Genomic DNA, 24,755 nt, shown 5'->3' on the forward strand with positions numbered 1-24,755 from the left:
TGCAAAGTTACATATGCCCATGGATGGACTTGAGTTTTTATGGAGTTTTGGGCCTCCAGAAGATCAAAATACATGCAAAATTTGACTTTCTGCCACTTTTTTGAACTGCAGAAAGCTGTCTTGGGAGAATTGGTTTTTGACAGGGCAAATGAACTCCAAATTCAAAAATTCCAGTTGGGTTGGAAAGTAGACTCAAAGACCTTTCCAACGAGCTATCCTGCACCTGATTCTGACACCGGGAAGTGCCTCAAACATCGCTCCAAAGGCGCGCGACCCGTTGAGCAGATTTTGCCAGACTGCATTGTACAGCCCAGAAAACGCAGTTTTGACCCAATTTGACTTTTTGGGGTGGAAGATGATTATCTTTGATGTAATTATTGTAACTCTAAGACACTTTTACTCTTGTTTAACACTTCTAGAAGATTCATTCATGTCAAGGGTAAATATTTAATGAATGGATTGGTTTCCTAGCTTATGGAGGCAAGTTGTTTTGACTGCCTAGATTGTAGTGCTTAGTTTAGAATTGGTTGAAACAGTTCCTAGAAGGATGAGCTCGACCCCTAGAGGCAAGGGAAGAGGTTGGCTTGCCTATATTATGTATTTTCTTAATCATTTTCAGGGGTTGGATGGTTGGACTCTTGAGGGAGAAGCTATCATTGTGTATTATCACTTGTATCTTTGCAATTTTTTGCTAAGGAAGACCAGGGTTTTGCAGTCATCTTTGGGATTCTTGTGGACTCATGTGTTGATGGTGTGTTTCTTCATGTTCCTGTAAGCTTTGTTATGTGATTCATCTCCTTTCTTTACTGCTGCACATTAAACAAATGAAGTGTTAAAGTATGAATTCATGCTAGCCATGCTCTGCTTTTAAATTTGTTTAATTTCAATGTTTTCTTCTGTCTAAAGAGAATTCAAAGTGATTGTTTGCTCTCTTTAGCTCCTCATCTTTCATTCCTGACCATTCATTTCAGTTAAAGGCATCAATACAGGCTCCTACCTCGCCCCAAAGACCCCCCTGCAGAAACTGTGTCAAATCCCCGCACCCTAAATTGCAGCTCCTCAATTTGCCACCAAAAACCCCAAAAACCCCCAAATCAACCTTTATAATCAGTTTACTAGCCTAATATCAGTGTTACCTTGTTGGTCATCTCATCCTATTGAAAATCTACCGAGATTGACCGGAGAGAGCCTTCTCCTGCCTCGTAGGGCTAGCTACGAGGCTGAATGGTTTGATGTAGCTTTGAGGTTTGCCTTTTTCAGCCTGAGGTGAAATTTCAAGTGCTAACACATAGAACATACCATAACTTAACATGGTATCAAAGCTGAGGTGAAGACAAAGCCCGAGCAAGAGCAAGAGCAATCACCGAAGAGAAGATTGGCAAGGCTATCCTAAAAGAACTATGGGGTCCTCAACACTCTTTCCTGCCGAAGACAAGCTCCGTGAGAAAGATGACTATCACGCATGGAAGATGTCTATCGATCTAACCCTAGAAGACCCAGGAGTGCTAGACTATGTAAGAGGCAATATTGTTGAGCCTCCATCAAATGCATCCGCTGCTGCATGGAACAAATGGAAAACCGAAGAAGTCAAAATAGAAGATCATCCGGGACTCTATCGACAAGCACTTGGTGGCCTACATCTCTGAACTGGACACCTCCAAGGAAATCTACGATAGACTAGGAAATGGCACTCACGACTCTTGGAGGATTACCATCCGAATGGTACGTGTTCAGGACTACTCTTCTGAACTATAATGTAATTCCTGGTTTCGAGGAATTAATGGCTAGATGCATTCAAGAAGAAACAAGGGAAGAAGAGCAAGAAATGCCCATGCCTAAAGGTCCTCCTGCTGCTTTTTCTTCTCATGTTAAGAGAAGAAATAATTCTGGGTCTAAATCAAAAGGAAAGGTTGGATCTAAAGGTGGAAGAAAAGGACAATGTTTCATCTGCGATGAAGCAGGTCACTATGCAAGGGAGTGCCCTGATAGAAAGGACTCACACTGGGACGATGATCAAAATCCCTCTGATGGCAATCAAAGGAATGACAAATTCAATAGCAAAGGTAAGAGGAGAGCTGGGAATCAAGGAAGAGGACAACCATTCAAGAAGGCTAGAAAGTCCAGGATGTATTAAATGCACCTGACCTCAAAAAGAACCTAGTGTCCATCTCGACAATGGAAGACAAAGGCTACAAGGTAACCTTCAGCAATGGCAAGGTATGTATATGGAAAAATAATGTTAAAGATGCCTTTACTCTTGGGTTTAGTGTTATATCAGGTCGATGGAAGTCCGCTAGGTGTCATGTCTTGTGACACAACTCTTCAGTCCAAACTTTGGCATCGGAGGTTTGCCCACCTTCATTACAAAGCTCTACCTGATGTAAGACAGATGGTAACAGGGATGCCTGAATTCCAAGTAGAGAAAGAAGGTATATGTCCGGGATGTGCCGAAGGAAAGCTCAAAAGGGGACTGTTCCCCTCAAGCCAAAGCAAGACCTCCGATATATTACAGTTAGTTCACTCAGGCATATCTGAGGCTGGCATTAAGAGGGAGACTACTACACCACATACTCCTGAGCAGAATGGTGTGGTGGGAAGGAAGAACTGCACGATTGTGGAAGCTGTCTGGGCCATGCTACATGATCAAAGACTTCCGAAGTTTCTATGGGTTGAAACTACAAATACTATCGTATATGTACAAAATTCGATGCCCTCATCAAGCATTGGGTTCCAAGACTCCTAAAGAAAAGTTCATTAGTAAGAAACCTGATGTTTCTCATTTTAGAATTTTTGGAAGCCCTGTATATTTTCATGTGCCGAAAGAGAAAAGAAATAAATTGGGTGCATCTGGAAAGAAGGGAATTTTCGTGGGCTATGGTGAAAATACTAAAGGCTATAGAATCTATGTAGCCGGTCAAAGGGAAGTCGTAATTAGTCATGATGTCACCTTTGACGAAGATATGGCTCTTAGCAAGGTGAACAATCTTCCGACTTTGAGGAGCTCTCAAGAAGCCAACACCAGGGAACCAAAAGAAAAAGATGATGAATCAATGCCTGATGTAGAAGAACCCATGGATCCGATTGATCCTCATCCACATGAGCCTTCCTCTTCTAGGAAGAGGCCTTCATGGCTTAGGGGGATACTTGATGATGCTAAAGGACATGCTGCACCCTGAGGAACCTTCCGTCAAAGTAAGAAACCTAACAGGTATCAGGGATACCTGACCATCATGAGCACGATCATACAAAATGAGCCTTCATCATTCTCAGATGTCGTCAAGCATTAAGTATGGAAGGATGCTATGACCAAAGAATATGAGTCTATCATGAAGAATGATGTCTGGGAAGTAGTTCCCAGACCCCAGGACAAGACAGTTGTTACTTCCAAATGGCTTTACAAGATAAAGCATGCAGCAGATGGAAGTATGGAAAAGTATAAGGATCGTTTTGTTGCTCATGGTTTCTCCCAGAAGGAAGGTATAGACTATGATGTGATATTTGCACCTGTTGCCAGATATACAACCATCTACTTGATCATAGCCCTTGTCGCTTCACAAGGATGGAACCTACATCAGATGGATGTCAAGACTGCGTTCTTACACGGCTCGATCAAAGAAGAGGTCTACATGGAGCAACCCGAAGGATTTGATTGAAAATATCATGTATGCGAGTTGAAGAAGGCTCTCTATGGGCTGAAGCAAGCACCCCGAGCATGGTATGAGAGCATCGATAGCTACTTGATGAAGCTAGGATTCACTAGGAGTGAAGCCGATCCTAACCTTTACTTTAAGGTTAAAGTTGACAAGCCTCTCATACTGGTGCTGTATGTGGATGACCTCTTTCTAACAGGTGCAAACCCTCTCATTCACAAATGTAAGAGGGAGTTGGCTTCTGAATTTGAAATGAAGGACCAAGGACTTGAAGTGTGGCAGAAGCCGAGGGAAATTTTCCTATCTCAAGGAAAATATGTGGTAATGATATTGGAAAGATTCGGTATGATGGACTGCAAGCCTGTGACTACCCCGAGGATCTTAACTTTTAGAAGTTATATGGTAGTGATGTCGGACCAGATTTAGGAAATGCCTCTGAGTTTCATAAACTCATTCGCATTGATGTTCTTGGTGAACCTCCATCCGAGCATATGTTTTGCAATTAGCATTGTGAGCTCATATTTGGTTGAGCCTCACAAGATTGATGCCAAGAATCTTCTGAGATATCTTCGTGGCACAATGTGTTAAGATACACTGCCAGAGATGTGAGACTACTTGGATATACTGATGCTAATTGGGCAGGCAGTGTGGTGGACCGTAAGAGCACTTTTGGGTGCTGTTTCACCTTGGGATCTGCTTCGATATCCTGGATGAGCAGGAAGCAGAAGTCGGTGGCTTTGAGCACCACCGAAGCAGAATATATTGTTGCTAGCATGACCTCGTGTGAGGCAGTGGTGTTGCAAAAGCTCTTCAGTGAGCTGTTTGGATTTACATTGGATACCACTGTGATTCTCTGTAACAACCAAAGGTGGGATTCGATTATTGAGGAATCCCGTATTCGTCGATTGCTCCAACAGATAGACATCATCTGGGATATGGTAGGTCGATGAGCAATGAGGCTCCATCGCATTAAGATGATGTACAAGTTGATACACCTTGTCAAAGCCCCGAGGAAAGATCTAATCTGTGATTTTCCCAAACGACTTGGAGTCGTCAAGAAACACTTGTACAAGGGTCCTGCATGTTGCGTACATTAAGCTCTGGGAGCTCTGAGGGCTTGCGATTCTTACTGGAGCAACATACGACCACAGGGTGACTCGCCCTCCCCTGGTGGTGTGCACTGGAACAAGATGACTCGCTCTCTTGTGGGACAAGATGATTCGCTCTCCTATGTAGCAGGATTGATGTGTTCTCCTGTGAGGCCTGGATTGATGTGTTCTCCATGGCAATTGTAGCAGGATTGATGTGTTCTCCTATGAGGCCGGGATTGATGTGTTCTCCATGGCGGCCTGCATTGATGTGTTCTCCATGGCGATTGTAGCAGGATTGATGTGTTCTCCTGTGAGGACAGGATTGATTAGTTCTCTTGGCGAGGAATCCTACCCATGCAGTCTGGGACTCATGGGAAGTACCTCTCATCTAATCAATGAGCAGGGAAATGAAGTTACGGACCATAGTAGTACCGATGGACGCATTGTTGTATCTACCGTACTCCCTACGCTAGGATGACCTCCATTGATCTGGGATCAATGATACTAGTCTGGGACCAGTGGTAGGAGTTGTACCATACAATGACGCTGACTTCGGGTCGGTTGAGACTGGTCTGGGACCAGTGGTACATACTCTGAGACTGACTTCGTGTCAGTGCAGTACTGGTCTGGGACCAGTGAGAGTGGTACATACTATGACACTGACTTCGGATCGGTTGACACTGGTCTGGGACCAGTGGTACACTCTCTGAGACTGCGATACTGGTCTAGGACCAGTGGTAGGAGTTGTACCATACTATGACACTGACTTCGAGTTGGTTGAGACTAGTCTGGGACCAGTGGTACATACTCCGAGACTAACTTCATGTCAGTGCAGTACTGGTTTGGGACCAGTGAGAGTGGTACATACTATGACACTGACTTCGGGTCGGTTGAGACTGGTCTGGGACCAGTGGTACACTCTCTGAGACTGCGATACTAGTCTGGGACCAGTGGTAGGAGTGGTACTTACTATGAAGCTGACTTCGGGTCGGCTGAGACTGGTCTGGGACCAGTGGTACGCACTCTGAGACTGACTTTGAGTCAGTGGAGGATGATACTGGTCTAGGACCAGTGGAGTTGTACTCACTATGACGCTGACTTCGGGTTGGTTGAGACTAGTCTGGGACCAGTGGTACATACTCTGAGACTGACTTTGAGTCAGTATGATACATCCTCGATCATTTCTTCTTCTTCATAATTTGGACAAAAGCATAGCAGAACAGAACAATGCAAGAGTAGAGCAGAACAGAGAAAAACAGTACCGATCAGAACAGGGCAAAACAAGACAAAGCAGAACAGGCATAATATAGCAGAGCAGGTCAAGGGTCAAGATGTACAGGGCAATGCATTTGATGGATGAATAGTAACGACCGATAGACAGATTGCAGATGAAGTTCTCCTTGGTTGAGTGGGAGTTTTAAAATTGGCAACCAGGGAAAAACTTCATGTGGGTCATCTTATTCATGGCTGATAATATTTTTATTAGATTCCTCTCGTCGAGAGGTGTAGGATCGATATAAAGATCATCCAATTCCGATATGTATTCATGGAGATATGAATTTATTTTGATTATGGAATTATTATCAAGCTGACCTACAACTCATGTAGGCTCAGAAGCCCAACAGTCGCATCTATTCAAACACCAACGTTGTGTATAAATATAAGAGGACTTTTCCTCATTTGCACTCACTCTTCTCATCACATCTCTCTCTCTTTACTGCGCAGAAATGAGTCTCTTCTCTACTGCGCAGAAATGGGTCTCTCTCTTACACATGTGAAGCCGGAAGCTGTTAAACCTGAAGTTGCAACTGCAGATCCAAAGATTGACCTGCGTGGCCTAGAAGATCTCTTCATCTGAACTGCGTTGTAGGTTCATTTAAACCTCCTCTGGAAGCCGCAACTTTTGGTGGTGGAATGAAGTCAATCCGATGAACGGTTTGCAAGATATCGACTATCCTAGTTTGAAGCCGGAAACTGCTGAAACTGAAGCTGCAACTGCAGAAGTAAAGATTGACTTGCGTGGCCTAAAAGATCTCATCTGAACTGCGTTGTAGGCTCATCTGAACCTCCTCTGAAAGCCGCAACTTTTGGTGGTGGAATAAAGTCAATCCGACGAACGGTTTGCAAGATATCGACTACCCTAGTTTGAAGCCGGAAACTGCTGAAACTGAAGCTGCAACTGCAGAAGTAAAGATTGACCTGTGTGGCCTAGAAGATCTCCTCATCTGAACTGCGCTGTAGGTTCATCTAAACCTCCTCTGGAAGCCGCAACTTTTGGTGGTGGAATGAAGTCAATCTGACGGTCGGTTTGTGAGATATCGTCTGCCCTAGTTTGATAATGAAGCCACTAATGTTGATGCTACTGATCTAGGGTTTGCTACTGCTGATATGAATCAGATTTATTGTACTATTTCTCTCTGCTGAATTATTAAAGATAAAAGAATATTTGATCAAAGGGTTTCCCCACACATTATGGGGTTTGTCCCTGGCTAGCCGCCACATCTTGTGTCTCTTGTCTTGGCTTGTTTTCTGTCGATTGTTTAATGTTCTATCTGCACTTTACTTTATGTATATGTGATTGCTAATCTGTGGAATATAATAAGAAAAATAAGTAAATTGTTATAAGCATAGAACATACCATAACTTAACACTTTCTTTGCAACTTTCACTAGACAACTCGCACTTCCACCGACACTTATTTCTGACAACTGGAAGTCGAATTGTTGCCCATATCTGCATTTTGGCTAACTCGCACAACCTGCTCTCACAATCTCGTATGGTCATCCCTACAAAGCTGCAAAATATGTGAAACTTAAAACTGGAGAAAATAAACCCGAAAATTTCCCTTTCCTGTTGCTCAGCTGTTGGATCTGCTACTCACACTCCCTTCTAGAGTGAGAATATTTGGTCACAATTATTGGCAACTGCAACTGGAAAAATTTGATTTCTAAATCTCAGGATCCTCTAAGAGAAATGTTCCCTATGTTGTGTGTGCTTCTCTTCCACCTGACAAAGATTTTGTTGCTACAAAACCCTCTACGTCTAACTAGAAATCTGCTCAACAAAAATCTAAGCTGTTATTGCTCCCCCTTTGACTACTGGAATCACTATCCCGAGCAATTCAACTTTTCTGCCAACTTGCAATTGAAAATCGAACCCTTGCCCCAGTAATTCAGCGTACCTGTTTGGGTACTGCGCAGTCTCTGAAAATTTCGGTCTGTTGCTCTCTCTGAACAGCGAAATTCTCTCCTACGCTTTTGAGCTTCCCAGCTAATCACTTACGCTCTCATACCATGTGAAAATTTCAAAACTGAAATCCTATTGCAACAACTGGAATTTATTTTTCTAATTGTTAATTATTTTAACAATTTATCTGCTACGATAAATACCAAATAATCACACTGCAACCTTCACAAAAATTGTAGAAATAGTAGCGCTGGAAACTGAGAAAATACTATCACACACACACATAAATATGACACCATTATTTTTGGACAATTGTCCCCAGAAAAAACCCAATGTGGGAAAATCAGTGAAGCAGCTGAGGGTTTTTTTAATTATGCAGCAGTGAGAAATTCTGCATACAATTTGGATGTTGAAAACTAGCAATCCTGCAGAGAAAATACTGACCAAAATATCTAGAGGGAAATTACCCTCACTCTGGGCAATCCCAACTCTTGACTACTACTGAAAAGCAAGTCGTCCAACTAGGCCTGCATTGGTTCTACATCACACTAGAGCTTCCAAGCACACGTGTTGCCTGAATCGATTGCCAATCTAGCCGTCCTACCAATTGATCGTTGGGAAAATGTCTCTCCAGCACTCTAGAACCTCTATCCGGCCTCTGGAACTGAAAACATCAACCCTCTTCATCAAATCAAACTGCCTTCTTCAGGCTCTGCGCAACCTCCTGGAGAAATCTCGGCCTCTATGCAAATGAACTCGCTGGATCTCGAAAGCTTCCTCCAACCTCACAGTCCCTGCCCCTCACTCACTGCTTCGATCTCTGGCTCTCTAGCAAATGTTATTGCTCTCTAGAAATCGATTTGCCAAGGAAATTGAACTTCTGGAGTGTTTGGTGTGTCTTTTCCAAGTGCCCATCAACTTCCTCTTATAATCCACCGTTGGAGCACAACGGCCAAGATTAAAACTTAATCAATGGCTAGGATCATTTTGGAGTCGATCTGTGTGAGTTTCTAGATGATTCGCACATCGACTTAATTAATTCTGATTAATTAACCATATTACCTAAGTTTAGACTTAGGAAATATTTAAAAATTGGTTAATAATCTAATTAAGTCATTTCTAGGTGGAATTTCCAGAAACAATTTCTAGGTTTTGGAGATCTCATGTATTCTAGCCTCTCCACCAAATTTTGTGGCTAGAACACATCTGATGCTACAGAAACTAACACGAATTCACTTTCAAATGATGCCAAGTTTTGCTATGTATATAGTGGTTTGCTCATGTGATATAGGCCGACTTGATCTTGTGCCTAGGCTGACATGCCCTTCTGGAATCATCTTTATTCCCTTTTGTAGGCCGACTTCAAGGGGTACTTGAAACAAGGTCTTGGAGGGTTTGTGATACAAATAACTTCTCTTTTTACAATGTATAATATGCCCAAATGGGTCTTCAATCCTTGACATTGACTTTACTAGATTTTATGACTTGATGACCAAACCTAATAGCTCACAATGGAAGCTACAACTAAAATAAAATTCCATGAGCATCAAAACCATGACTCAAGCATTACAAAATACTTTTATTTTCTTCTTTACATCAATTACATAAAACTATGATTACACATGTCATTATGAAGACCGAACCTAGTTACATTTTTCAACATCCAAGTCGATCGAACAAGCCTGTATCCCATCTGTAAGGGCTGGAAGGATGATGCAAGCCCTCCCTTTGTCTCCCATGGTGAGACACATCCTCATTTGGGCCCTGGATCAGCTACCAAGTGTGTGGTGCAAGAGTGTAGCCGATTGGGCAAGGTGGTCCAAGTGCATCATCATCGTCAAATAAATGGAACACAAGCAAGCAATGAGTGGAACTAAAGGATCCCATGATGTGGCAATCTACTCTCTGCTATGGTGGAGGCCCATGGCTCTCAACGCTCACCCTACAAATGCCAATATGACCCTTTGAAGGGCTTAGACCCTGTATAGGGAAACCAAACCCGAGATAAAGACCCACCTGCAATCCTATATAAGATCCAATGCGTCCCCTCACCTTCTAGTACAACAAATCATTAGTGCAATTGAGTAAATAAGCTTACAAATCATGGAACCAAGTGGACACTTCATAGTGGCATGCCCTTCCATAGTGGGCTTTAGAATGTACAAGTGTCTCCAAGTTCAAGAAGAAGGTTAACCAAGGACCCTATTAGGTGGTTTCAACCTTTAAGGGGAGTGATATGTCCATGGTACATCCATCAGATGGCAGGTGGCATGTGATATAATGGTGTAACAGAGTGGGGCATCAGGGGAAGGCTCCAAGCCACATGCCACGATACAAGGGTAGCTATGATAGGGGGAAGCGCACACTTGGGTATATGAGTGTAGGAGGGAGCAATCATGGTACATGAGTTACCCCATCCTTTGTTTTTTCGCCCTTCTTCATATGTCTTTTGCCTTTTATTGATTTTTCTTTTCATAACTACTCGGGGCTCCGGGGGATGAGAGCATGATGTGTGAAATGTAGCAATGAATACCCCCTTTAGGTGGTGTTGAAGAATGTAACTAGGTTCGGTCTTCATAATTGTACTTGAGTCAAAATGTAATATATATGTCAAAAGAAAGCAAAAATAATTTTATTATTAATTGTATTGACTTGTTAAAGCATGGGTTTCATGCTTGGCTCAATTGTCTTAGGTCAAGCCTCCATTGTAGGCCTTAGGTTGTTGTCAAAATCAATTTTGTTTGGTCAGAGAGAATTTTTTCAGTAATATTTCAGTGAGACAGTTCGAATCTTTTCCAGAGAATGGGTTCATAGTATTTCAATGAAGGCACAGTATAATGAAGATATAACTTCGCTATATATTGCAGAGATGATTTCGGTGCTACCACAATGACAAGGTCTAGGTGCAGTGACAATGCTACCACAATAACAAGGTCTCGGTGCTATCACAGTGAGATGGTATCGTTCTATCACAATGACAAGGTTTCGGTGTCTCAACAGTGACAAGAATTCAGTATTATTACAGTGACAAGGACTTAGTGCTCACACAGTGACATGGATGACAAACTAAAGAAGATCAAACAAGGATGACTTGATGGAGGGAGTCTCTAGTCTAGGTTGTGAGGGTCTTGGTTATCTCATCTTGTTTTGAATCTACTGAAGGAAGAATTCTTGACCAGGTTTTCCCCTAGAGTGGGGTTTTGCCCTCGCTGCGTGCCTACATCTTGTGTCCTCTTCTATTTGTTGATTGGCATTAGTCTTGATGATAATGAGAATATAAATTGAATCAAAGAATAATAATAAGAAACCATCATAAGATAATGGCATAATAAGAGAAATCAATTAACTTGCCACCTCCTTGGATTTATCAACATGGTATCAAAGCTATGGTAAAAGAAGATCACTTTATTGGCAAGTAGATTTTGAGCAAAGTCATTGTATGAGATCAAATACAGAGAGAAGAAGCTCGGTGCAATATCAGTGATACAAGTTCATTGCAACCTCAGAAATCAAGTTCAGTGCAATTAGAAAAGAGTTCGATATATCTCAGAAGTCAATAATTTATCTCAAGAAGGGAGTTCGGAAGACTATTCAGTTAGAAGGATTACATAACTACAAATCGAGATATTCAAGCTGTCACAGAATCATAGTATAAAACCTTTTCTATATTTCCATCATAGTAATAAGGAATTTGAAGTCTGTCCTATGGAGAAAGGAACTCAAGCCTTGAGGATCTGAATTGATAGTCTGAGTACAAGGTACTAGCTCAAGGAAATCAAGTAAGTATTGTCACTTAATAAGATGCACATGCAACAAGTCTAATGAGCTATCAAATCAGAGGTATGTAAACACAAGGTACGTTTGCTCATAAGCTTTTAAATTTTCAATATATCTAATCTTAAATGGTTCATACAATCCTTGTTTATAGCTAGTCTAGGGTAAAGATTGTAATCCCTAGATAACATACAAAAATCTCATATTAGAACCTTAATCCTTATCTTCTAGGTTCACAAGTTATCTAGAATGTCAAGTAAAAGTCCTAATATTGATTGAAGGAATAACTTGAGTTTCAATATCATAGGATTCCATCCTCCATGGTTACGTAGAAGATCTAACTTGAGAAATTAAATCATGTTCTTGGTATCACAAGTTTTGTTTGAAACTATGTATTACAGGTATAAAAGATCGTGGCTTAATACAAAGAGAACACTTCAAGGAATCCTTACAAGGTTTGTCAAGGAACATCTCGAGGTATGTCTTAGACTATACAACACCTTATAAAATTCTCTTAATATAAAAAGTACATTCAACTTATTTTAAAATTTGTATTACTAATATCATTTTGTCTAGTTTCCTTGAATCTTAAAGATTCTTGATTGGGTGATTCATCATTAGATAAATCTACCCTCCTCACATCCTTAATTGTTCTCATAGAACCCTAGAAAGGTTCTCTAGAAAACCCTAACTTAAGGGTATGCTAATGATAATATGTGAAACCCTAATCTGCTTAGGGTTATTGAAAGAAAATATTTGATGTTTTAAAGAAGTCTAAAATAACTAGTTGATGCATTGATGATATCTTGTTTGGGGTTTTGGTATGATTATGGGAACCCTAATTTGTTTGGGTTGAATGATAATGTCTAAAATCCTGAACCTTTGAGTATTGGTAATTTAGGGTTTGTTATGTCCTATATTGAAACCCTAGATCATTAGGCTTTGGTAGAATGTATAAGCAAGACCCTTATAATGTCTTAGAAATGAAATCCTTGGCATGTGTGTGGTTGTCCGATCAAACCCTAGTCTGATCAAGTTTGTTATATGGCTAACTCTTGTTGATATTGGTGTAGTTGAGTTTGACAAACACGTGTTATGATATGCTTGTGCATGATGATGGAATCCTAGATGTATGAATTGACCTAATTGTTGATGGTCATGAGTCTTAGGGTTTGGAACTAAGCCCTAGTTGAAGTTTGTTTCTCTAGGATAATAGTATTGTGAATTCTAGGGTTTTGGAATTAAACCTTAGTAGAAGTGAAAATCTATGATATATGATGGCAATATGATAATTTGATATTTGTGTAAGATTGTTGAAATCTAGTTTTCAATTGTGATTGATGTTTGATTGAGAAAATCTAGGGTTTGCAACAAACCCTAGTGGAAGCTAGTCATGTTATTGATTAAGTGTGATTGGTCTTGATGGTCAAATTTCATGTATGAAATCTAGGGTTTGTATGAAACCCTAGTGGGAAGTCTAACATATGAATTCTGAAAGTTGTTAGATACATTGTAGATCTATATTTGTTTGAATTGTTTCTAGGGTTTGCTATATGTTGTAGTAGGGTATGTCATACCTTTGGAAGAAACATTGAAACCCTAGATGTAATGAAAGTTGTTATGAAATGTTAGAAGCCTTGATGAAGTAGTCTAGGGTTTATGACAAAGTCCCTAGCAAGATGTTGAAGAGTATGTGTCTCTTGTTTGTAATTAAGTTTGGGCATCTGATATATAAAGTTGAATGCTTCTGTGATTTTGATATGGTTAACTTCATGCTTCTATAGATTTGGTTGTACTTGCTATCTAAGTTGTGCAGGTACGTGATCTTCAAGATAGTGAAGATGTTCGTAAAGAAAAGTTGATGTGATAAGCATGATGTGAATGGTGATGGTAATGATAACTCTAATGAGAAGGATGGAAGCCACGAAAGATTCTTCGATGTCATAAAGAAGTAGAACTCCCCAAGTTAAGAGGGAGCCTAGATGAAATCTCCCCAAGTTATTTGTTTGAAAGTTTGTTACTGATTGGGGTTGTGTTTGTACAGGTAAATCTCTCGAAGTTTTGATAGCATGTTGATTACAAATCAGTTTGATCGGGAGAGATTTGTTGAGGCTTTGTGACTAAAGCATTGCCTGGGAGGACATCTGGTCGGCACCTTGTGTTGATGTCTAGGTCCCGAAGTAGGGAGGGTGGTGTTGGTCATAGAGATCTAACCTCAGATACACACTTGGATCCTTGGGTTGATGGTTAGCAATTAAGCCCGATGGTACCTACAGAAGCTGAAAGCTTTAGTCCATCTTAGTCCCACATAGATAGATTGCCCTGGTCAAGAATCTAGTCTGTGGCATTGTGGTGCCTAAATTGTTGAGAGACTTGGAATAGATTTCCCTGGTTAGGAATCTAGTCCATGGCATTGTGGTGCCTGAGCTTCTTCGTAGATTATGTGTTTTGAGATCTTCCATGTACCTCTATGGTTATATGTAAATATGAATACCTCCCTCATTAAGAGGAAGTGTTGAAGAATATAACTAGGTTTGGTCTTCATAATTGTACTTGAGTCAAAATGTAATATATTTGTCAAAAGAAAGCGAAAATAATTTTATTATTAATTGTATTGACTTGTTAAAGCATGGGTTTCATGCTTGGGTCAATTGTCTTAGGTCAAGCCTCCATTGTAGGCTTTAGGTTGTTGTCAAAATCAATTTTGTTTGGTCAAAGACTCCTCCATCAAAGTCTCCTTGTTGTCGGCCTCAAAAAGAATCATCATCAAGTTGGCTTCCCTCAATGAACTCATGTCGGCCTAACCTTATAAAGACACTTCTCTTCATGAACTCATGTCGGCTCATTTATGATGGACAAACAACTATATATATAAGCATAAGGACTTCGCTCAAATAACAAGATGACAAATTCGGATTTCAAAGAGAAGTTTCTCAGTACTATTACAGTGAGACAGTTCAGATCTTTTCCAGAGAATGGGTTCATAGAATTTTGGTGAAGGCACAGTATAATGAAGATATAACTTCACTATAAATTGCAGAGATGATTTTGGTGCTACCACAGTGACAAGGTCTACGTGCAGTGACAATGCTACCACAATAACAAGGTCTTAGTGCAGTGACAAGGTCTCGGTGCTATCACATTGAGATGGTTTCATTGCTATCACAGTGACAAGGTTTCGGTGTCTCAATAGTGACAAGAATGCAGTCTATTACAGTGACAAGGACTCAGTGCTCACATAGTGACATGGATGACAAACTGAAGAAGATCAAACAAGGATGACTTGATGGAGGGAGTCTCTAGTCTAGGTTGTTAGGGTCTTGGTTATTTCATCTTGTTTTGAATCTACTGAAGAAAGAATTCTTGACCGGGTTTTCCCCTAGAGTGGGGTTTTGCCCTGGTTGTGTGCCTACATCTTGTGTCCTTTTCTTTTTGTTGATTGGAATTAGTCTTGATGATAATGAAAAGATAAATTGAATGAAAGAATAATAATAATAATAAACCATCACAAGATAATGTCATAATAAGAGAAATCAACTAACTTGCCACCTCCTTGGATTTCTCAACAGGGGGGACAGTTCATCCCCATAGGGTTTGGCACAATCATGGGTTCCTTAATGATGCGGGGGTTCAATACAAGGGACCCTAGGAACCAAGGTGATGGCCATAATGATGGGGGTAGAGCTCATGTTGGCTTTTGCCCATGTGCTAAATTTGTATGTCCCGACCATCTTTTGAATTTTGTGGTACATTTCCTGTTGAGAGTGGCCAAATTATGCTTTTAACTTTATTTTTAGCTACATCAACCTCCGGGGCATTGTTCCAAGCTCGACCTAAAGTGTGCACAAGAGGAGTGGGAAGCTAACTCCTTGTGGACCCAGTGGACAAATGTGTGTTAAAGAAAAGTGTAACTAGGTTTGGTTTTCATCACAAATTGTAATTATAAAGAAGAAACCATAGGTCAAAGACTTCTTCTTGATGTGTTTACCATAGGCTAAAGACTTCTTCCTAACGATGAACCACACTTGTTGGTTCAAAACGCGTCGACAAATGCATTCGAATGTGATTTACGCTGACAATTCTTCTCAAAAAACCTGATATGGATCATAGAAGCTTAAATTCAACGGTATTTAGGATTTATTAATATAATTACAAAGTCATGTTACACATGTCAAACCCCTACTCCAAGAAGTTGTCACTATCTCTCTTATAGTCAGCTCAACGAACACATCTATCTTCATAAGGATATGTCGGCTCAGTTCAAGGACCTCATGTCAGCCTACTGGACACGCATAAGTCACTATAAGTATGAACATGATCTCACCTCATAATGACAAGAAGGCTCTCGGGTATCTTTGTAATTTACATACGAATCTCAGCGAGGAAAGATAGGTACTAAGGTTATCTCTGTCTCATATATATCCATCAAGGTTTCAAATCAAGGCTATCTCAGTCTCATCATTTGTGCGAAGAACCAATCATTGTCCTAGGACAGGACTCATACAACAAGAAGCCATGTTAAGCTTGGGTCCGAGATAGAGAAGAATCGAAGATAGAGGAGCTATCTTGTCATGCGAAGAAGATTATCAGTAGCCCTGGACTGTGGACTGTATTGCGAGGAAGGAGACAAAGACTCTCCTTAAGGACTGTGTCAAGGTAATGAAAGGAGACCGAGACTCTCCTTACAACAGTGCTACAACAGTAAGAAAGAAGAAGAATCTCAGAGACATGCGAAGAAGGATGACTGTGAATGAATGAGATAGTGACAAGTCTTGAAAGTAAGTTTGAGTCAAGGAATTTTGTCAAGGGTCTTGGTATTCGTCAAATAGATATCTATAAGAAGAGATTGAAGGGTTTTCCTCTCAAGAGGAGAGGTTTTGCCCTGGCTTGGAGCCTACATCTTGTGCACTTGTATTTTGTTGATTTTCTTGTTTTGATAAGTTGTTTGATGATTGAAGAACACACTAACATAAAGAAGTTAATTCTAATAAGAAGACATCACAAGCAGTTATCTTAGAAAGAAGAATCATTAATGTTAAAATTGCCCTAGATTCTTCAACAATGTGGACCCAGATGGGAAATATATGAAAAGGGGTTATAATGAGTGGAGGGGAATGATGTATGTGGTGTCGGGAAGCGGGACCACGCAACCAAAATCAAGGTCTCCCATGTAGCACCACCCCTAAAGCTAGTAGCCAATAAAGGAGATCCCACAGGACTAGGATACAAGGTTGACCATCAAATTGGACAAAGGAGACAAGAGTACAAACCAAGCCCACTCTTACTGCCGCCCACTAACCCATGCCCAAAAGTGTCCATGATAAGTAAGCAAAAATACCCAACTACATAATGAAAAGCCATACCTTTGGGGTTGGAACGCCCACCTTCAAACATATGATCATGATAAATGGGCGAGTGGCATAATGGCTGGCTCAGGTGGCAAAGATGGTGGCACATCGAGCTATCTGGTGGCTCTAAGTGGTTGTTGGCTGCCAGTTGAGGACCATCTAGGAGAAAAATTTCCCCTATGGATACCACCCACAAGTGGTGGGTAACAAGCTCCATCTGAAATTGACTAAGGGCATTTACTGCATAGCATATATCAGGTCGAGTATTCATAGGATACATCAAGGAGCCAATCAATTGTCCGTAACATGTCAGATCAACAAGGATTGATTTTGAACTTCTCGATTTCATTAAATTTGTAATCATCAGAGTTGTCATCGATTTACTGTCCATCATGCCAAACTTTTGCAATATCTTGATCACATACTTGCCTTGACCTAGATATATCTCTCTAGGCTTATGCCATACTTCTAAACCCAAAAAATAATGCATGAGAACAAGATCTTTCATGTCCAATTATGCTGCCAATTGCTTCTTGCATTCTTGAATACAATGCTCTACATCTGTAACAAGTAGGTCATCCACATAAAGTAGTGTAATCACAGGTTCACTCTTGACCACCTTGATGTAAACATTAGGGTCTGCAAAACTCCTGACAAAACCAAGTCTCACTAGGTATGCATCCATCCTAGCATACCATGCTCTAGGTGCTTGCTTGAAGCCATATAGAGCTTTCTTCAACCTACAAATGTGTGTCTCCTTATCATGTACTTCGAATCCTTGAGGCTGCTCAATATAAACTTCCTCATCAATGGTCCCATTTAGAAAATTTGTCTTGAAGTCCATTTGATGAATGTTCCATCTCATAGAGGCAGTCAGAGAGATAAGTGATCTAATGGTTGTACATCTTGTTGTAGGAGCAAAGGTTTCTTCATAATCAATTCCTTCCTTTTGAGAGAAACCCCTTGCCACAAAGCTTGCCTTATACTTGTCAATGCTTCCATCAATTGCATGTTTGATCTTATATACCCATTTGGAAGTGACAATAGATTTATTGCTAGGTTTAGGAACGATTTACCAGACATCATTCTTCATAATAGATTGGTATTCTTCCTGCATTTCATTCTTCCACTCTTGATGTTCAACCACCTTCTCATAAGTGGTGGGTTCAGCTTCAATAAGTTTGGTCATGTAAGCAGCATATCCTGAATATCTTTTAGGCTTCTTGCTTTCTCTAAATGTCCCCTTCAATGTTGCATGTCCCTCGACTTCTTGTAGAGTTGCCCTTAACCAAGTAGGTCTTTTGTGAGTTTCTGGAATTATGACTTGTTGCACAAGTTCGCTTGGTCCTTCAACTTCTTCGTAATTTGTAGTTGGTTCTTGAATGTTGTCATGCCTTGAGGCTTCTTCAAATATGGGTTCTTCTTCTTCATCAGAATCAATGGAATATCTTTGGATTTCTTATAAGCAATGTTTTCATCGAAGATGACATCTTTGCTTACTTCAATTCTTCGATCTTCCTTGATGTAGATTCCATTAGCCTTTGATGATGTGCTATATCCAACAAAGATGCCTCTTATACTTGTAGGATCCAATTTCTTCCTTTTATCCTTGGGAATGTGAATATATACGGGGCATCTTTCCGATGAAAGATTCCTCTGGAGTCATGTTGTTGAGAATTGTATGAGAGCTTCTATTTTGTATATATATTGTTGTTATTGTTGCTTTTCCCCATAGAAACTGAGGTAGGTCTTGATCATGAAGCATGGCTCTAACACACTCTTCAATTGTTCGGTTCTTCCTTTCAACCACACTATTATGTTGAGGATTATAGGGAACTACTAGCTCCCTCTTAATTCCATCTTCTTTACAAAAGGCTATAAGTTTTTCTGAAGTGTATTCACCACCATTGTCAGACCTCAAGATCTTGATCTTCCTCTCTGTCAAATTCTCTACTTCTGCTTTGAATTCTTGAAATTTCTCAAACACTTCATCTTTAAATTTGAGGAGATATATCCAAGTTTTCCTAGAGTGATCATCAATGAATGTCACATAATATTGATGACCTCCAACAGACTTCTTTGGCATAGGTTCACAAACATCGGAATGAATGAGATCCAATATCTTCTTGGATCTTGTATCACTGCTTGCAAAAAGTTTCTTTACATTCTTGCCCAGAGCACATCCCTTACATACTCCTCCATGCTCTTCCTTCAATTACCCATATACTATCATCTTCAAAAGTACCTGTGAGAGCAAAAAGGAAGCTTCCATCCATGAGTGACAAAGAGACTCCTAAGAGTCTTGAGACCTTCCTTCAAATAGCTTGCCATTAGAGAGAGAGGATTGATAACTAGCTTCAAGATTGCCTTCCAATAAGAGTGCCAACAAAGACGTGATCATCGAACTTCCTTCCTTCACCTTAGCTCTGATACCATGTTGAGAAATCAAAGTAGATGTAGATTAGATTAGATTCCTCTTACTTGATAATTACTTGTGAGATATTGTTGGCCTTTTATTACTTTGTTACGTCTTCTTTCATCAAGCAATTACCAAAACATAAAATGCATGAAGATCACAAGAACACAAGATATAGGCTCCAAGCTAGGTCAAAACCCCTTCCAAGGGGAAAATCCAATGAAAATTTCTCTTCTTATAGAATCAGATCAAAGTGAGTTATCCAAGGCCCAAAGACCAAGACCAAAGACTTCCTCAAGCACCAAGTCAGACCTCCAACAAGATCTCTTCCAAACAAGTCAAAGTCAACAAAGGTCAAACTGTCAAAATTACGCTCCAGATAAAGTTTTGGCCCTCTACTTCAAGTCTGAAATGCGGACCTGCAATTTCGGCCCCCAGTGTTGAGAAATGTAACTAGTATCGATCTACATAATTGTTGTCTAGCTCGTGTAATTCTTATCTATTTGTCAAAAAGAAAGGAAAAGAAAATTATTTTTGTAAGCACGGGTTTCATGCTCAATTTATTTTGGTTCTAGGTCTAAGCACCCATTGTATGCTTCTAGGGTTTGTGTCATGAGTCATAATCATTGTCATGTTGTATTAGACCCTTCTTGGGCTTATTGTATCAAAGAAGAATTTTATTTTTGTGTCAAAAATGTATTTTGTGCCTCCACCAAGTCGGCCTCATTGAAGGGATTTGGCCACCTTGAAGAGACTATAAATAAGTTGGGCATTCGACCTGTTGAGGCATCCATCCAAGTGAAGTTTGATCTGCAATAAAAAGGGAGCGTGAAGGCCTAAACAAGGAGCAAAAAAGACTTGAAGAAAATGGAGAAACCCTAGCGAAAAAAGGAGGTCATTTTCTCTTGTTTTTGGTTCACACATGTGATTCTGGGTTGCAAGAAGGGGCTGAAATTGCAGGACTGCAGTAAGGCTAAAATTCTGATGTAGTAGGGCCAAAATTTATGGTTGATGCACTATTGAAGAAGCTTGACTATTGTTGATTAGAAGCTGATTGGAAGAACTATCTTGGGAGGCTGACTTGGTGGATTGGAGATATTTGTCTTGGTCAAGGGTCTTGGTTGTTTCATTTGATTTGGTTCTAAAGGAAGAGGAGAATTTTGGGTTTTCCCCTTGGATAGGGATTTTTCCCTGGCTAAGAGCCTACATCCTGTGTCCCTGTTGTTTTGATCTTCATGCATGTATGTTTTGGTAGTTGCTTGATGATAAGAAAATAAAAGAAGACATAAAAGAAGTTAATAAGATTACAAAGAAATCACAAGTAATTATCAAGATAAGAAAATCTTTCTAACTTTCTGATTTTCTAACATGGGTTCAGAGCTAAGGTGAAGTAGAAAAAGAAAAAAGGCAGCTTGAAGGTCAATTGCTCTCATAAGGATTCAAGAAAGATCATAAGGAAAAGAGGAGTCTCATCATTTGACTTTTAAAGATCTATTGAAGGATTTTCATCTACTAGGAGGAAGGAAGTCTTGGAAAATTCATATACAAGTCTTGGTCTACTACTAGCTAACTTGAAGAAGACCGAACCTTATAGAAGCAATACCGAATTCAAGAACATATTTTTGGGCATCTTTATAAGTCATAAACATTGTGATTAGACCGCAAACCTGGGCTAGAAGGATGAAGAAAGTGAAGGTGTCAAGAAGCACTCTTTAGGCATCATTTGTCATCATTTCAAGGAATCTGAATAACAAAGATAAAATCGAAGATCCTGTGAAGAAATCTGAAGTTCTGAAGTGTCTTGACATCATATCAGAGATATGAAAAAGTGTTATGGCTCTGATACCACTTGTTATGGATCCGACCCAGAAATATATGATAATACAAATATACCCAGAAATAATAAGATAGAAATGTTTCTTTATTGATATCAAACCCTTAAGGTAGGGCAACACCATACATTCACTCCTTAAGGAAGGAGAACGCTCCACAAGCCATATGCCTGTTCATACAATATTCCTTGACATCTCTCAATGGGGAATCTCTAGCCTCTATATAGGCCTCATACATACAATACCATGGGTCATTACCATGGTTCCCTCAATACCATCTATCTAATACCATGGGCTTATTACATTATTGCTAACTACTTGTAGTCCCTCACATGATACGGGTTAACCACCTTATTTATTACTATGGCCCATCCCATTACTACATTATTCCCTTGGGTACCTCCCTCTGTACCTCATATTATCCCCCCTAGGTATACTACATTCCACCCCCTTAACATGTTTCGTCCCCGAAACATACGAAGAACACAAATAATAAGATCTACTCAAAAGAGTAGTCCACTGGTACCATGCACGTGCATCTAACCATCCAAGAGAAAGGTGAACCCTCGATCTAGCTGGTGCCTCGCTCGCTTGAGATGGAAATTGACCCTGGCGGCTCTTCTGTGTTGATGTGTAGTAGGTGGATCATCGCCCCTCTCTATCTGTCATGCAGGGGTTATTGTCCTTGCGGCTAATTCATTGCCATCTTATTGGTTGTTTTCTTGTGGGGTGATGTGGGTGGTGATATGCTGAAGTTTTAACCAACGGTGTCTTTTTCTTTAATTCACCACCTAATGGCGCCTGATTGGTAGCTGGTACATGTTGTGGTGCCTGCTGTTGTTTCTTATCTTCCAATATTACTTCAACCACTGAGTCCTCATCTAATGTATCAGTACCTGTAATATTTTCTGCTTCAGCCTCCTTGGATTCTCCCTGTTTTTCTGGTACCTGGTTTGATGTTTGTGTTTGGTTGTCGACCATTAAAGGCTCATCATCTGATGTGTCAGTGTCATTAGAGCTTTGTGCTTCTGCCTCCATAGTCTCTGCTTGGGTCTTAATAGAAATATCCTGCAATGTTATTTTCTTCTTTTTATACCAGAGTTTCATGAATTTCTTCTGCACATTAATATTGACAATACCCAAAGATTCCATCCAAGGATATCCCAAAACAACATCCATGTTATCCATATCTAAAGTATAAAAATCACAATGCAACACATACTTATCCATAGAAAGCTTCAAATCTTTATAAACTTGCACCTCCTCATTATTAACCTGTGTGTGCTCCATTTGTTTTGCTGGAACTTGCAATTTTTTTGCCAAATTGACATTTATAAGATTTTGCTTGCAACTAGGATTTATAGACACAATGATTTTCTCCTTCTGAATACATCCATGAACCTGCAATAAGGAGATACCAGCAGAAAATAACCCTTTAGGTTTCTTGGTTTCCTTCTTTCCTGTAAAAATAAAATCTTTGCTAGGTTGTGTGCCTATCTGTCTAAGCTTAGTAGGAGGATCCAAAAAATTAGATTTACGGTCAAAGTGGTCACAAATGGATTTTGCGAACATCTACCAAGTAATTGTCCTTGGATAGCATTTAGAATGCGACTGCCACCATTGCCATCTTTCTTGGTCCAAGTAAAGTTCTCCCACACGTAGTTTAGTTTCATCATCTATGATGTGTTCTAGAGTGAAATATTGTTCCGTTTGTGCTAACCATATTGCCAGTTCAGAGCCATCAAATTTATACATCTTCATCGAATTCAGATTCGCACTGCAGCTGTCCCGCCTTCACAAAAATTTCTTAAAAAGAGCTGATTTTAAATTAGCGATATCTCCCTCATCAGTACTCCGATTCGACCGATTTTTTTTTGAAATTGGGTATTTTTTCACAAAGAACTCAAATCTATAATTAGATTCTGCAAAAATTTCCCAGAACATATAGATCTGATCTACAAACTCGCTGCCCCAAAAAATGTATGCAACGCAGCTGATTTTTAAATCAACGATATCACCCTCATCCGAACTCCGATTCAGCCGATTTTTTTTTCAAATTGAGTATTTTTTCACAAAAACCCAGATCTGCAATTAGATTTTGCAGATTTTGCACCAAAACGTACAGATCTGATCTGCAAACTCGCCACCCAAAAAATTCCTGGAAAAAATTAATTAAAATAAATAAAAATCATTTTGCCCAGGAAAGTGCTCTGATACCACTTGTTATGGCTCTGATACCACTTGTTATGGATCTGACCCAGAAATATATGATAATACAAATATACCCAGAAATAATAAGACAGAAATGTTTCTTTATTGATATCAAACCCTTAAGGTAAGGCAACACCATATATTCACTCCTTAAGGAAAGAGAACACTCCACAAGCCATATGCATGTTCATACAATATTCCTTGACATCTCTCAATGGGGAATCTCTAGCCTCTATATAGGCCTCATACATACAATACCATGGGTCATTACCATGGTTCTCTCAATACCATCTATCTAATACCATGGGCTTATTACATTATTGCAAACTACTTGTGGTCCCTTACATGAAACGGGTTAACCACCATATTTATTACTTTGGCCCATCCCATTATTACATTATTCCCTTCGGTACCTCCCTCTGTACCCCATATTATCCCCCCTAGGTATACTACAAAAAGATCCTGTGCATATTAATATAAAGAAGGTCGAGACCTAACTATGGCCAAGAAAGCCGACTTCGATCTAGCAAAGAAATCTCCTTGGAATATCAGTATTTGAAAGGCATATTAGGCCTATTTACAAGTTCTCTTTCAGCAGGTGTCAAAAGCCCCAATCAGAGAGACAGTGACAAACCTATATCAGTTATTATCAAGGCTTACAACAGTCTTATCTTCAGGATCAAAATAAAAGGTGAAAATCTACACGTATATTAGAAATCATGTGACCAGAAATACATATCAGTCCTTCTAAGGGCAGTTAAATGTCATTTAAGGACCTGTGGTATCTCAATTTTCTCTAACAAGAGCAGAAAGAAGCATCTTGAAAGAACACTCATATTTGACATCATTTGAAGGCAGCTCTTCAGCACCTTGAAGTCAAGAAAAGTTGCAGCTACAAGTCACCTTGTGAAGAGCATCTTGAAGGCAGCACTAAAGGAAGTATAACTTGGGAAGCAGTCACTTTCAAGAAAGGGTAAGTAAGGCTCCTATAAGGTGTGTATAACATAATATGTTCATTTGTTAAGTTTTTGTTTAAAGGCCTATATCTAAATATGCATTAGGGTTTTGCTTTATGTTTTCAAGTCTGGGGTTTGTAGTCTTATATTTGTTGAATATTTTTTTAATATCTAGGATTATAAACCCTAGATGAATATTAAATTAGAGATCCCTATTCAAAAACCCTAACCCTTTTCTATTTTGTTCCCTCGTAGAAACCCTACATTTTGGTCTCTAGGGTTTGTAGGTAG

At 39.8% G+C, this 24,755-nt stretch overlaps 1 protein-coding gene across 1 annotated transcript in view; it reads right to left on the reverse strand.

Annotated features, from left to right (window-relative positions):
• LOC149249636 (transcription termination factor MTERF2, chloroplastic-like) overlaps positions 1 to 24,755 on the reverse strand; it is a 257,192-nt gene that overhangs the window by 145,759 nt on the left and 86,678 nt on the right. The window lies entirely within an intron of this gene.

The sequence above is a fragment of the Pinus tabuliformis genome, chromosome 7 (genome assembly GCF_031772625.1).
Source record: "Pinus tabuliformis cultivar Carrire ecotype Pingquan chromosome 7, CPIR1, whole genome shotgun sequence".
Taxonomy (NCBI): Eukaryota; Viridiplantae; Streptophyta; class Pinopsida; order Pinales; family Pinaceae; genus Pinus; species Pinus tabuliformis.